A 12,694-nucleotide genomic window follows, 5' to 3' on the forward strand; every position below is an offset into this window, starting at 1 on the left:
CGGGCACGCGTGTTGGATAGAAAGATACTTAGTACTTGTGACGTCCGCAAGATGTCGCTCCAATGCTTGAATACGTCTGTCGTGTTTTGAATTCGCGTAATTAGATGGCGCTAGATTACCCGATGGTCGGCCAGCTCGTCCTGTGCAGCTTCTCTCTCTCTCTCTCTCTCTCTCTCTCTCTCTCTCTCTCTCTCTCTCTCTCTCTCTCTCTCTCTCTCTCTCTCTCTCTCTCTCTCTCTCTCTCTCTCTCTCTCTCCTCTCTCTCTTTTTCTCCTCTCTGTGCAGGTGTATCTTTCATGTAAGTATTCTTGAAAAAAGATTTGGGGATTGAAAGTTGAAAGGGCGACTCGACTCCAACAGAGTCCTCACTAGCTTAACTAGAAAAACTAATCAAAGAATTGCCTATAACAAAATTTCTAACTGTATAATTCGTTGTCCCTGATTTTAATCTTTTTCCGTTGTGAAACAGTAAGAAATTAACAATTTTATCTATGTTATAACAGAATAAATAGTACAGGCATTAATTAATAAGTTAATTTATCAATTAAGTTAATTGAAGCCGCCATAAAGAGATTGAAGTCAACTGAATTCCGATTAACTCAATTGGCGATTAATTCAAGAATTGCTTCCCTGATGGTAGCAGGATGACGTCCAAAGACGTCTTAGGGCCGGATGACGTTTTATTGACGTTAGAGACGTCATTAAGACGTTATTAATACGCCATTTGACGTCACTCTGCTACCTGGGTTACAGCAAAGTAGCAAACTCATATTATAATTAATCGTTCCTGACCTAATCCTTTCTAAAAATTAATAATTCTATCGTATAACAGATTATCATGTTATTGAATTAATATTAGAGATACTATTTGATAAATTAATCGTAGTTCGGTCATTCTGATAATTTCACGATGATTTGAGATAATCCTTAATTTAGCCCATCAATTGTTACATTATAATTAACATATAATTATAATATAATATTTGCGTGTATGAATAGAGTATATGTATATAATAATTATAATTCTCTATGTATAAATGTACGATCAACTCCAAAGCATATATTTCCAACCTAAGCTTCAATTGAAAACTATATATAAATTTTTCAAATATCACAAGCGTATATTATAAATTTGAACAAACTATAATATATCATACATTAAACGTGTAATTTTATCAAGAGCTTTAATTAGAATTTAATTAGAAGATTTATAAAAAATTGCGTTAATCACATCATTTCAAGGCCTTTTCCATTTTGCTATTATAATAGCAATGGAGGCTCTCTCTTTATGATTAAAATTCCAGATTTATTTATCTCGGTAGATTTCGCAAAGAATGTAGCGCACGTATAAAATAATAAGTTATTTATCTCATCTTTTGAGTGACAACTATCGCTATTACAGATCCGTTTCATTATTCATTCATTATTTCAGATATAGAGTCCCCGATTTATCCAGAAACGAGTCGCCCAACCGTGAATCGGCTTCGCTCTTCGAACTCGGATCGAATCGACGAACGTGCTTCCGTACGACGGCGGTCCTCTCCCGATTGACTTATTCGTGAAGGGAGCCTTATGTTATTCGTTTGGCTCAATCTATCGCTCTCGACGTGGGCGGGAAGGGACAAGGGGGGCAGGCGAAGACTTTTACGAGCGGTGGCGGACCGCGTAGCGGCGAGAAGGGCTCGAGCGCGTGCAAGCAACGCCCGCGTATACGTCGTACGGGTAAAAGGATAACGCAATATTGTGCGACGGCGGGTCGCCTTTAACGTAAACATTTACGCCTCGTGGCAACGCTAAAATATGAAGCCGTCGCTCCGGACAGGAGCCGCGGTCTAGCTCCAAATAATTTACGAGGTCCCCTCGCGCGCGCGCGCCGGAACGACAATGTCCCGCTTCTTACGTTCCGCGCCATTTAGGTCGAGACTCGCAATCAGTACTCGGCTTCTCAGAATCTCTGTCTTTCATTTACGACTGATTATTCGATTCGCGGCACACGAAAGTGCGCGAAATTATAAGGGATCATTATGAATAAAAGATTATCGGGAGTGTCTGAGACAGCACAAAATTTGAAAAGTACGCTTTGTTAACTCTCTATAACGCCATGTAACTTTCGAAGTCACGCACACTCATATTTTTTAAGTTTTATTTTAGTTTTTGCCACACTTAACGCCTTACCTTATTTTAAGTTACAAACCGTTTTTTATAATAAAAAATTTAAAGATTGTAAATTAATTGTTAGTTTTATTCGAAGTTTCGTTTGCCAGCTTTCTGCTTTACGTTATATAATTTTGTAGACGCAAAAAATTGGGTTATGGAGGATTAATGAGTGCAAATAAATATTTAAAAATTATAAAATTAAATATAGGATTAGTGTTTGTACAAAAATAATTATTTTAATGGGCGTTCTGGATATAGGCATATAATATCCTTTGACGTCATCTTATATAGTTTCCATTTCTTTCTATTCTATACCGCAGTTATCCGCCGCCTAATCTCTTGCTCTTCCAGTTCGCGTTTCAGGTTTTCCCCATTTTTTTGACGTTCTGTTAGCCGTCATTTCATTATGCGAATGCATTTAATGCCGAAGAATAACCGCTGTATCGCGAGCGTTTCGTGTGCGAGACGATCGAGGAGCTTCCAGCCACGGCTATAACGTCCCGCACGGAACGTGACCGCGTGGTAATCGCTCCTGTCTCGCCTCGCCGCGACAAACGACTATAAAACGGCAGTAAAATCGAACTCGGGGGGGGGGGGGGATGAGCCCGAATACGGGACTAAGGTAGAAGGAAAGAGAAGGAGAGAGGATGAGGGAGATCAGTTCGGGTCGAGAGGGTCAGTTTGCTTTGACATTACCCAATCAAAACAGGGACTCCCTTCTCCCGTTTCTCCGGCCGTTCTCCAAATAATAAGCGGATCGATGGATAAAGGCTCCTTTGGTCGCTGCGCGATTTATCGCCTTTTGATAACCGCTCGAGAGAGCGCCGAGAGATCGGTGCAAACACATTTGAGTCTCCGTTGCTGCCGGAAAGTGTAACTGGATCTCGAAAGAGTTGATGGAGCACGCCAGAGATTACGTAGATTTGCGTATAAAACCTATTGTTTCCCCTGTGATATGGTAGTTGTATAAAGTTATGAAATTACAAAAGATTGTATTTGCGCCAAAGTAATTCTATTGGGGCAAAAGTAATTATTTTAATGACTTATTATTATTATTATTATTTTTTAGAGTCGCTAGACACTGCAGAACTTAGAAAGGTGCGATCGCGTAATCTTATTCTCCCCATTCATTACTCTGTTTAAAAGCTCGCGGAACTTAAAACAAGCTCGTGAATACATACATGGTATGTGTATATTGTATATTATAGAGATCAAATCAGAAAATGAGCGTGTAATGGACATCGGGTTTAAAGAGTCGATCGTCATCATTCTCGGCGGACCAACTTGTCGACAATAGCGCAGTAACGACCGCGCGCGCGCAATGGGGCGGGATGGGGAGAGGGTGGTACGAACAATCGAACACGACCGACCGGTCGATGTTGCTAAACATGGTCATTGTGACGGGTTAACAATACCTCGCTATATCAGCAACATCGGCGTCCGTAAGTCCCAGCATTCGGTCAACAAATCGCGCAGCCGGCCATGAGGCAGCTGAAAAATATCCGCGGCCGCGGCCTGACCGCCGTTATTCCCATTTGTTTCCCTTCTCATTGTCGCCAAACCCGCGTGATTCGCGATTTCCCGTGGACCCCCGCCCTTTCTCACCTCCCTTCCCTCCCGGTAAATCATCCGCCTCGAAGCGAGGCTGGACCACGAGTATAATTGAGATGAGACGCGTGAAATTTGGCTTTAATCCTTTTCTGTCTCGTTTTTTAATTTTCATAGACTGTTTGTATATGGGTCATTTTGGACCTATCACAAAATTTACTATAGCTTCTAATTAAAAAAGTAATTATTTTCTATCCTCAATATTTCTTGAGGACTTTTTATATTTCTATATAACGTGGTTTATTTCTAAAATTTGAATTCTTTTAAGTAGTAAATATTCTTATAATAAACTGCATTACATCACGTGGATCAATTTAGTTTTAGTGAAAATTAGTTCCAACAGTCTAGGAAGTTTGAAAGAAGCCAAACACACACACCATTTTTTGACAAAAATAATACTCATCTTCTTCGCGCACGCGGACTTTTAATACCTCAAGCCTCTTTTCTTGAAATATTGTATTATCTAATAGTAAGTAAAGTAAAGTAATGTATTATGAACGTTGTACTATTTATTAAAATGTATAAATCTTATAGGTAGTATATATAGGTATGTATAGTGATAAAATATTACGAATATATGCAGACCTATATGTATACGCGTAATATAACCCGCATAAATTTTAGATCTCATTTAAATGCTACGTTTAATTACGTATCACTCAAAAATTTATTTTAGATGCAATTAATGGAATATTAGAATAAAACGACTTCCTCAGATACCTCAAGGAGAATGCATTTAGCGTCAGATAAATTTGTTCAAAACCTCAGCGTCTGTCTCGAAAAAACATCCTCTAATTAATCTTACATTTCTCATAAAATAACATCGACTCGATGATGTGAGATTAATTTTTACTACTCGTTACTTACACGTAAGCTTTTGGATTTGGAAAGTGATTCCTATTTTTTCATTTTTGTGTATCGAATGCGTAACGTGATGTAAAAGTATTCCATATTTTCATGCATCAAGTTCATTATTCCTTTTGTAGCTAAATTTTCGTATTCTTTCAACTTTTCTTCTCTTTCGTTTCTCTTCAACGACTAATTATATCTATCTGTATATCTATAGCATTTTAAGCGCAAAATGTATAACGTACGTAATGCAGACCTGAAATTCTACTTTCGGTTTCGAAATTTCTCTCGAATTATAATTCGAGCTCGTATATACGCGTGCAATTTTTTCGCTTTACGACATTCGTGCTGGAAGCCACCGCGCTTCTGGGCCAATCCCGAATTAACGATCGACTCATTCGGTTAAATCGAGATATCCAGCGTGTAGGAAGGTGGCGCGAAAAGTGTTCGCGTCCGCGGGAATCGCGGGATTGCGGAAGGCTCGGTTCTCGCCATTAAACGGCGGATTCGCGTTCCTTTCCCGCGTCGCCGGTCGGTCGCGGATTCGCGGATCGAATGCGAAGCTTCGCGAGGAGCCGGGGCTGAAGCACGAGTGCGCGCCGAATTGTTGTTTCGGATTGGGGCCCTCGACCAATCGCGCGAGGCCGGCGGCCTCGCGGATGCCGCCCCAACATGGCGTCGCGGCTGCGGCGCCTCTTTTCTCCCTCACCCTCCGCATCGCGTTTACGCGACATTTTGCGGCAACCGCTTCATTTATCGATACGTCATTCCCTCCGCGGGATTCGGCTCTTCGATGCACGTCCTTTCCGCGCGCGGCGACAAATGTACGGCAAAATCGGCAAAACAGAAAATACATCGCTGAGAAAAAAAAAGTTGTTAACTTGGCTAAATATTTTCAGCTGATTATTATTTTTTGTAATTGAAATATTTAAGTATTTGAGTCAAATTACGTCATGTGTTAGAGATTTAAAATGTCATATTTAATTTAAATAGATATAAATATTTCAATTGGAAAAATAATAATTAATTGAAAATATTTAATCAAGTTAACAACTTTTTTCTCAGCGCAGAGATATTTTATACATAATGTAAAGGAAACAGATTAATTTTGATAAATATATTTCTTGTTAAGAATTATAATGATTTATTTTTCATCAGGATGATTTTTTATCTCGTTTCTCAGTATTTCTTTTTTCCCCCTTCTCTTCTCCTTCATCTCTCTTTATTATTTCGATTTGAAATGCCGATATTAAATGATATTAATATAGAAAGGATGAGACTTTGTTATATTTTTTGCTTGGCCTTTATATTTGAATATGTCAGATACGTTTATTATCTCGTTTTTATCTCTTCAATAATAGTTTTAAATTTCCCTTCCGTATATTAAAGCAAATACGTTATTAGAATAGAAACATATCAATTCGTCCATCTTTATCAATATAAAAGCGAAGTAAAAAAAATTCCTTTGTGTGAGTTTGATATATATAATATAGATATTTCAAGTAGCGTAACGTTATCGAATTAATTTGGCGTAATATTATCGACTGATCGTATCTGAGCGGTATTTAATCGCGAATATGCATGCGGATTCGCGATATCTTTGACGGTGGTCAGCGATTTCGACGACACGGTCTCGTTCTCTTGACCTTAATTCCTGACATCCTTGCCGATCGGCGAGCAAAACAACAGTTGCTTAACGCGCCTCACGAAACGCGATGTAAGCGCAATTACATAATAATTCGCGACCGACATTCGATCTGTCACGATTTTTTCGCAGGTCGGACAAGCTATACCAAAATCATTTGGCACGCATTTGTAAATGTAGCTACGTTTTAATTGCTGCATATCGTATACAATGGCTGCAAAAAATGCTACAATTTCTCTTACGTCAAAAATCAAAGAAATATAGTTGATTCAAGGGTTTGTGGTTTACGTGAAACGTGTGAATACGTCGGATATATATTTCCAATTTAGTGACGTAAGTCGACACAAGTTCATCTTTCTTGAAATCCATGCAATAAAAACAGAACGACACTTGTATTAATTTATGTCATTAAATGGAAAGCACTTATTGTCATGCAGTATATATAGAACGCGTTTCCAGCTGCAACTATACACTGCAAGTCCAAGTGAGTTATTTTAGCTAAAGCTCTTTTTACAAAATTTTTTTCTATTTTAAATCACGTCATTTAACATGATTAAACGTGTCAACTTATAATTTAATACGAATGAACGTGTTAAACGACGTAATTTAACACGCAAAAAAATATGTAAAAAGAACTTCAGTGAAATGTGTCATTTTTAGACGTTTTAATGCGTGCAAAAATAACACACTTGGACTTGCAGTGTGCGCTCATTCGCTCATCAACTACTGCGAATTTTGCGAAATGGTACTCTTCTTTTCAGTTTAGTTGTTTTGTCATCACTTTTCCGGTGTTAAGTAAGTGGTCAAATGAAAGATATATAGAACATCATTATAGAAGTTACCTTATTTTTCCTTTTTCGAGAAATTAATCGAATTTCTCTTCTTCTTCAGCGGCACTACAGCTCAATATTGAACCTGCTCCTAGTTCGGCCTTTATCAAAATCCGAGACCTCCCTTCTAGTTTTTTAACAATAATTTTTTTTTACGGGTTGTTACCCTAGCGCCTAACCCCCAACCTGGAGGATCAGTTCTCAAATATAGAGAGGTGGCGATCATATAAAAACCGACGATTTTTGGTCGGATTTGAACTCGGATCTTTGGCTCGTTAGAGCAGCGCACATCTTTCTGCGCCACGATCGCCACGAATATATCATCGAGTTTACCAAATAACATTTCAGTTAAATTAATTGTTATTTATTGACGACAAGTCGTCGATGTTTGTTTCTCTTATATATGTTAGTAGAAATTCGACCTCCAACTATAAACGTTTCATTTACCGTAACAATCATTCATGTGTCTGAATGACATAATAATTAATACGATTAAACGTGTTAAATAATGGCGTAATTTAACACATGAAGAAATATGTAAAAAGAGCTTTAGTCAAATATGTGTCAAATTTTTAAGCGTTTATGCGTGTAAAAATAACACTTGAATTTGCAGTGTAGTGAAAGACGAATTATGATGGAGTGATGGTTATTTTAACCGCGAGATCGCATTTGAGTTTAACTTTAAGATAAAAAATGAAAGAACATCAGGAACTTTTTCGAGAATACAACATTATTTGAATAAGGACATCAGAAAAAGAAAGACAGAGCAGTGCGCTATTACAAATTTAATTCTTATAAGTATATCTTCTTTTTTCCTTTGAATACTTTATAATTTTTTTCACAACTATTACTTTCCTCTCTTTGTTTTAATTAATTAAAATTATAGCAAGGAATATACACATATGTATCTGTAAATAATCGCAGTTGTAATATGTATTATTACAACGTTAATAACAGGACTAATAATAATGCATGTAAGAAATCGTTTATCTTCCTCAAAAGCTTTAAAATTGTTAGGGAAAATAATGAGATCTAAAAAAACCTCGCGTATCGACATTTAAGCATTTTGACATATTAACACAAGAATGAGTATAGTCATGTCATAATATGTATCATAACTCCATACATTGATAATAGGAAATAACTAATGATGTAAGTCGTTTTTTCTTTCTCAAAAGCTCTAAAATTTTAGAAACAATAACGAGCTCTAGAAAACCCCGCGTATCGACGTTTTAAACATTTCGACGTCTAATACCATAAGAACTAAAAAAAGCCGTCATCGTCAAGACGCGTTGCGTCGCTTGCCGCGGCGCGGGCGGGCTGGCCGACGCGCGTCGAGAAGGGCGGGCGCGGTCCGAAAGCGTTAGCGCGGAACACGCGCGACTCCGCCTCCGTCGCCCCATCGCGTCGTACACCACACGCGCGCGCCGCGGATCGCCGCGGTCCGGACTCCGGACTCCGGCCGGCCGTCTCTTTCGCGGCGCCCAGTCTCGATCTCGCCACGGTTTCATCTCGTCGCTCGCGTCCGTTTTTCGTGCCCGCGATTGGCTCGCCCGGCGGATCCCGCCGTCTCTCGCGCTCGTGGCCGCGTGCGGTTTCCGCGGCGCGGAACCGCGCGTCGTTTCGCACTCGCGGTGAACGGAGTGATTCTACGAAGGAGTTCCCGATCCGGAGGATCCACGCCAGCAAGGTAAAGCGATATACAAATGATATTTTATGATAACGCGAGACGGTTTTCCCAAGCGTGTCTGTCGAAGCGCTCGAACGTTTCGTTAATGTTGAACAATGGACGAACTCCGCCTGGCTACTCCAGGCAAAAGGGCCATTGCGCGCGAATCGTGACCAAAAGATGTGCATGGCACAGAAATGATTTTGCGATCAAGAGCCGAAAGAATTGTTTCGCAGAATATTTATACTTATTGTGCTATATGTACTTCGATGATTTTCACACTTTTTTCCACGCTACATTTACACGCGCTTGAATTAATCTGGGCTTTACACGGATTAATTCAACTGCATCCAGTTTCAAATTCGCTAAAGAACTAACAATAAGTTTTTTTCTGTCGGTTATCTCGGGGATATACTTTTAGGCTAATTTTTTAAGCCTGTTCTTTTTTTTAATTGTGTTCTCCGTGTCTTCCGTATTTCTCGTCTCTTTCTTCAAAGTAAAAAGTTGCAGTGCCTGTTATTGTTTCGTTTGATGCGCAAAAAAGGCATCAGATACAGCTACACTGTAAACAAATATATAAAATTACATGAACAATAAGTAAATTTTATTATACAAATGTAGCGTGATTTCTACGAACTCCTTATTGTTCGTGTAATTTTACATTGCTTCTTTATGGAGTACTGTATACAGATTCTTTTTCTGCCTCGCATTGCGAGCGACGGCAGACGTTGCGTTGCATTCTGATCCGTATCTATATCGCAGCGTTGTACATTGATAGAATATATTTTGATTATGAATGACAAATAATGTTTCATTCGTTGTATATTTTTGCATTCGTCGATTGAATTACTCATTATTCCGATTATTCGTTATTCACCATGAAACATATTTATTCGTTATTTTTATTCGAAAATAGATTTAAATGAATAAAGATATATGTCGACATGTGTATATATATATTTATCTTAACTGACTTTGGCCGCGTTATGTTTACATTTGTTAAATTGCGTGACATTTGACATGCAAAGATCATAAAAACATAACAGCTTAATATTGAATTAATCAAGTTTTGTTTTAAAATGATCAAATAAATACACAAATAAAAACAGTCAAATCTCATTTATTATTTAATACCATGTTTGGAAAACGTGTGCTTTTGACATGCCTATTTAAATAATGAAAATATTCCAAATAAATGCAAATTTTTGTATGAATTATTTTTGAGTATTTTTTTTTATTAGTCAAGCATTCTGAAATGTACACTTTTGAGAAACTATAAAATTGATTATATACTTTTTCGTTATATTTCGTATTTCTCCCTAGATAAATAGAATTTATTTTTTTGTTTTTTTATCTTATTGATTGAAAATAACGGCGCACAGACTTCTATAAAAACAAATTTTTATTTTTATTTTATTAATTGTAAATTTATTTAATTTTTTTGTTTTAATTTATCATTAAAAATACTAATAAGTGCAATTTATAACTTCATGAGTTAAGTCATCTTTAGTTTTCCATTCGTATACATTAATCATCATAATCGATTATTTTCTTTTTGTGGTAACTGTAAAACTGTAAAACTTGGAAGCCTACTAGAAAATATTAAATAAACGATGTTTATCAAAATAACTATAAAATCGTCAACTACAATGTAGATAGACGTTTTGTGAATTTTTCAGACTTTAAAGTAGAGAAAAATAGCGTCAAATGTGACAGACCCATGTACACTCCGAGGGTGCAAAAAAAAACGTATATAAACGAAGGGTTAATGACTGCAATTTAATTGACCAGATACAACTTAACAGGCATTAATCGAATTGTTTCGTAGATTCATTAGTTTAGAATACATTGACGGTGATAAAGAGAGAGAGAAAAAGAGAGAGAGAGAGAGAGAGAGAGAGAGAGAGAGAGAGAGAGAGAGAGAGAGAGAGTGAACGCGCGAGGTACGCGGTGAATGAAATTCCTTTATTATCGCTCGCGCGGAAGAATAAGTATAAATCATCGTCGCGCGTGCCGCCGGTTTTGCATGTGCAATATTTTTTTCGGCTATCTCAGACACTCGCGGTGGTACGCGAGATCACCGGAAAGTTTATAAACTTGGGTTCCGCGATCGCGGCCGCAACCGATTTGTAGCGGTCCGGACAGGCGGCTGTTTACTAAACAGCGAGATAAATATTTCTTCTTCTTTCGCTGCAACGCGCGCACACGCGAAGATAAGCGGAGTTTTTCTCGCGGTTAAACGTGGAAAAGAGTCGGCCGCGTAACGTCGCCGATCGACCGACCCGATCGGCGCGGCGCCGCGCGCCTGCCCTCATACTCGCGATCCGGCGAACTCACGTGAATCCATGCAACTACTAACGTCAGTAACGTCAGTGCATCGTCATCTCGCATCAAAACACGTTCTGTTACACGTATGTACATAGATCTGTACGCGCGCATCCTTCTTATGTCGTGACACGAAAGAATTAAGTCTCTTATTTGAAAAGCGTGAAAGTTTCAACTTGCGCATGAATTTAACAAAGCAAGCCGAGTATCAATCCTGATTCAGAGAAACGAGAAAAGAAGTTTCGCTGTTATAGTAGCGAAACAAATGCATGTTTAACTATCAAAACTTGACTTACGTCCTTTGTAGGTACTTGGCAATAAGGATGTATAAGATAAGGTACGTGCGATAACGAAAAACGAGGAAAAAAAGAGTTATTCTACAATCTACATATTTCTGTATGTAACTAAATTATTTATTTAGAGATTTATTACGAGATTTATTAACTCGGTCTATCTTGCATAATTGTATACCTATAAATTGCCTAACCAATTAACGAGGATTGAAGAACATTTTAATAATTATAGAGGGAGCGTAATATCTACATAATTCCATTAATTTGAGTTGCTGAAAAAAAGCCTTCTCAATACACATATGCGAAGAACATTTGTTATACATAATTAAATGATTACTGCAATAAGATAGATGCAATTCGGTAAAATGCAGAAAGAATTGAAAAATCGTTATAAAATTTTAAATCTCAATAAAAAGATTTATAGCAATTAGCGCTTTATCAATCATTCAATTTCTTAATATAATAAGCGCATAAATATCTTAACCCTTTTAATATTTTTAATGATATGATACTTCTTAGTTAAATTTGTATCTTTACAGCGCGGCACGCGGAAGGAAATTATCTGAAGATCTCGAGATTTCTACGTTTTTTATGTAAAGTTTAATATATTTAAAAAAAAATAAAAATAAAAACACTTATGAGATATACGCGAAATCTTTTTCGAGCAATTCGGGAACATTGGAGATTGTAACTACATTAGAGAGATACATTAAGATCCAAAAAATGTAAACACTGAGAGAGCGCTGATTAGTAGAACTGTTTACACGTCTCTTATCACACGCGACCTCTCGCAACAGACCTTTCGTTGCGTAACAAAAATTACGACGGATTACGAATTAGCGGAGATATAAAAATATAATGTCGCCAAACATATAATCTAATCGAAGGCATAGGGAACGAGGGGGGGGGGGAGAAACGATTTCCCGCCGTCAACAGATATATAAATATCTCAAGTCCCTTAACTGGTGCGAGTGCGATTGATAAGAGCGCTTCATTAACTCGCTTCATGATCGCGGACCGCCGTCGAAAAATTTCCAACAATTTTTAGAGAAGCGCTTAGAATTAAAGAGGGGAACAACCCCGAAAAATCGTAAACACCGCACGATCGGGGCAGAATTTACGACGTCGCGCGGGCGAACGTAGAAGTTCTCTTCGTGTCTGTCGCAAGCGCCGCCGGCGGAAGTCCCGATGAGTCCTCGGGGACCCCGAGGTCCCTTTCCTCCCAGTCGTCACTAAGGGCGCTAAGTGCTCAGCTGTTGCGCGCTCGTCATCCCTCCGAAACCGTCGGCCGGCGGCGTGTAGAGACGTCGTCTCGCGT

At 38.3% G+C, this 12,694-nt stretch overlaps 1 protein-coding gene across 4 annotated transcripts in view; it reads left to right on the plus strand.

Annotated features, from left to right (window-relative positions):
• The first annotated feature begins 8,485 nt into the window (after window positions 1-8,485).
• The window catches only part of LOC143905242 (uncharacterized), a 29,683-nt gene continuing 25,474 nt past the window's right edge, over window positions 8,486-12,694 (plus strand). For 3 of the 4 annotated variants that reach the window (XM_077420535.1, XM_077420550.1, XM_077420553.1), the window contains exon 1: window positions 8,486-8,779. The gene's annotated coding sequence lies outside the window, so the exon portion shown is untranslated. Of the gene's footprint in view, window positions 8,780-11,027; window positions 11,170-12,694 lie in introns of those variants that run through there. The other variant, XM_077420543.1, reaches the window with a different exon arrangement.

This window comes from Temnothorax americanus, unplaced genomic scaffold, assembly GCF_048541705.1.
Source record: "Temnothorax americanus isolate GAGA-0224 unplaced genomic scaffold, ASM4854170v1 Scaffold11, whole genome shotgun sequence".
NCBI classification, from domain to species: domain Eukaryota; kingdom Metazoa; phylum Arthropoda; class Insecta; order Hymenoptera; family Formicidae; genus Temnothorax; species Temnothorax americanus.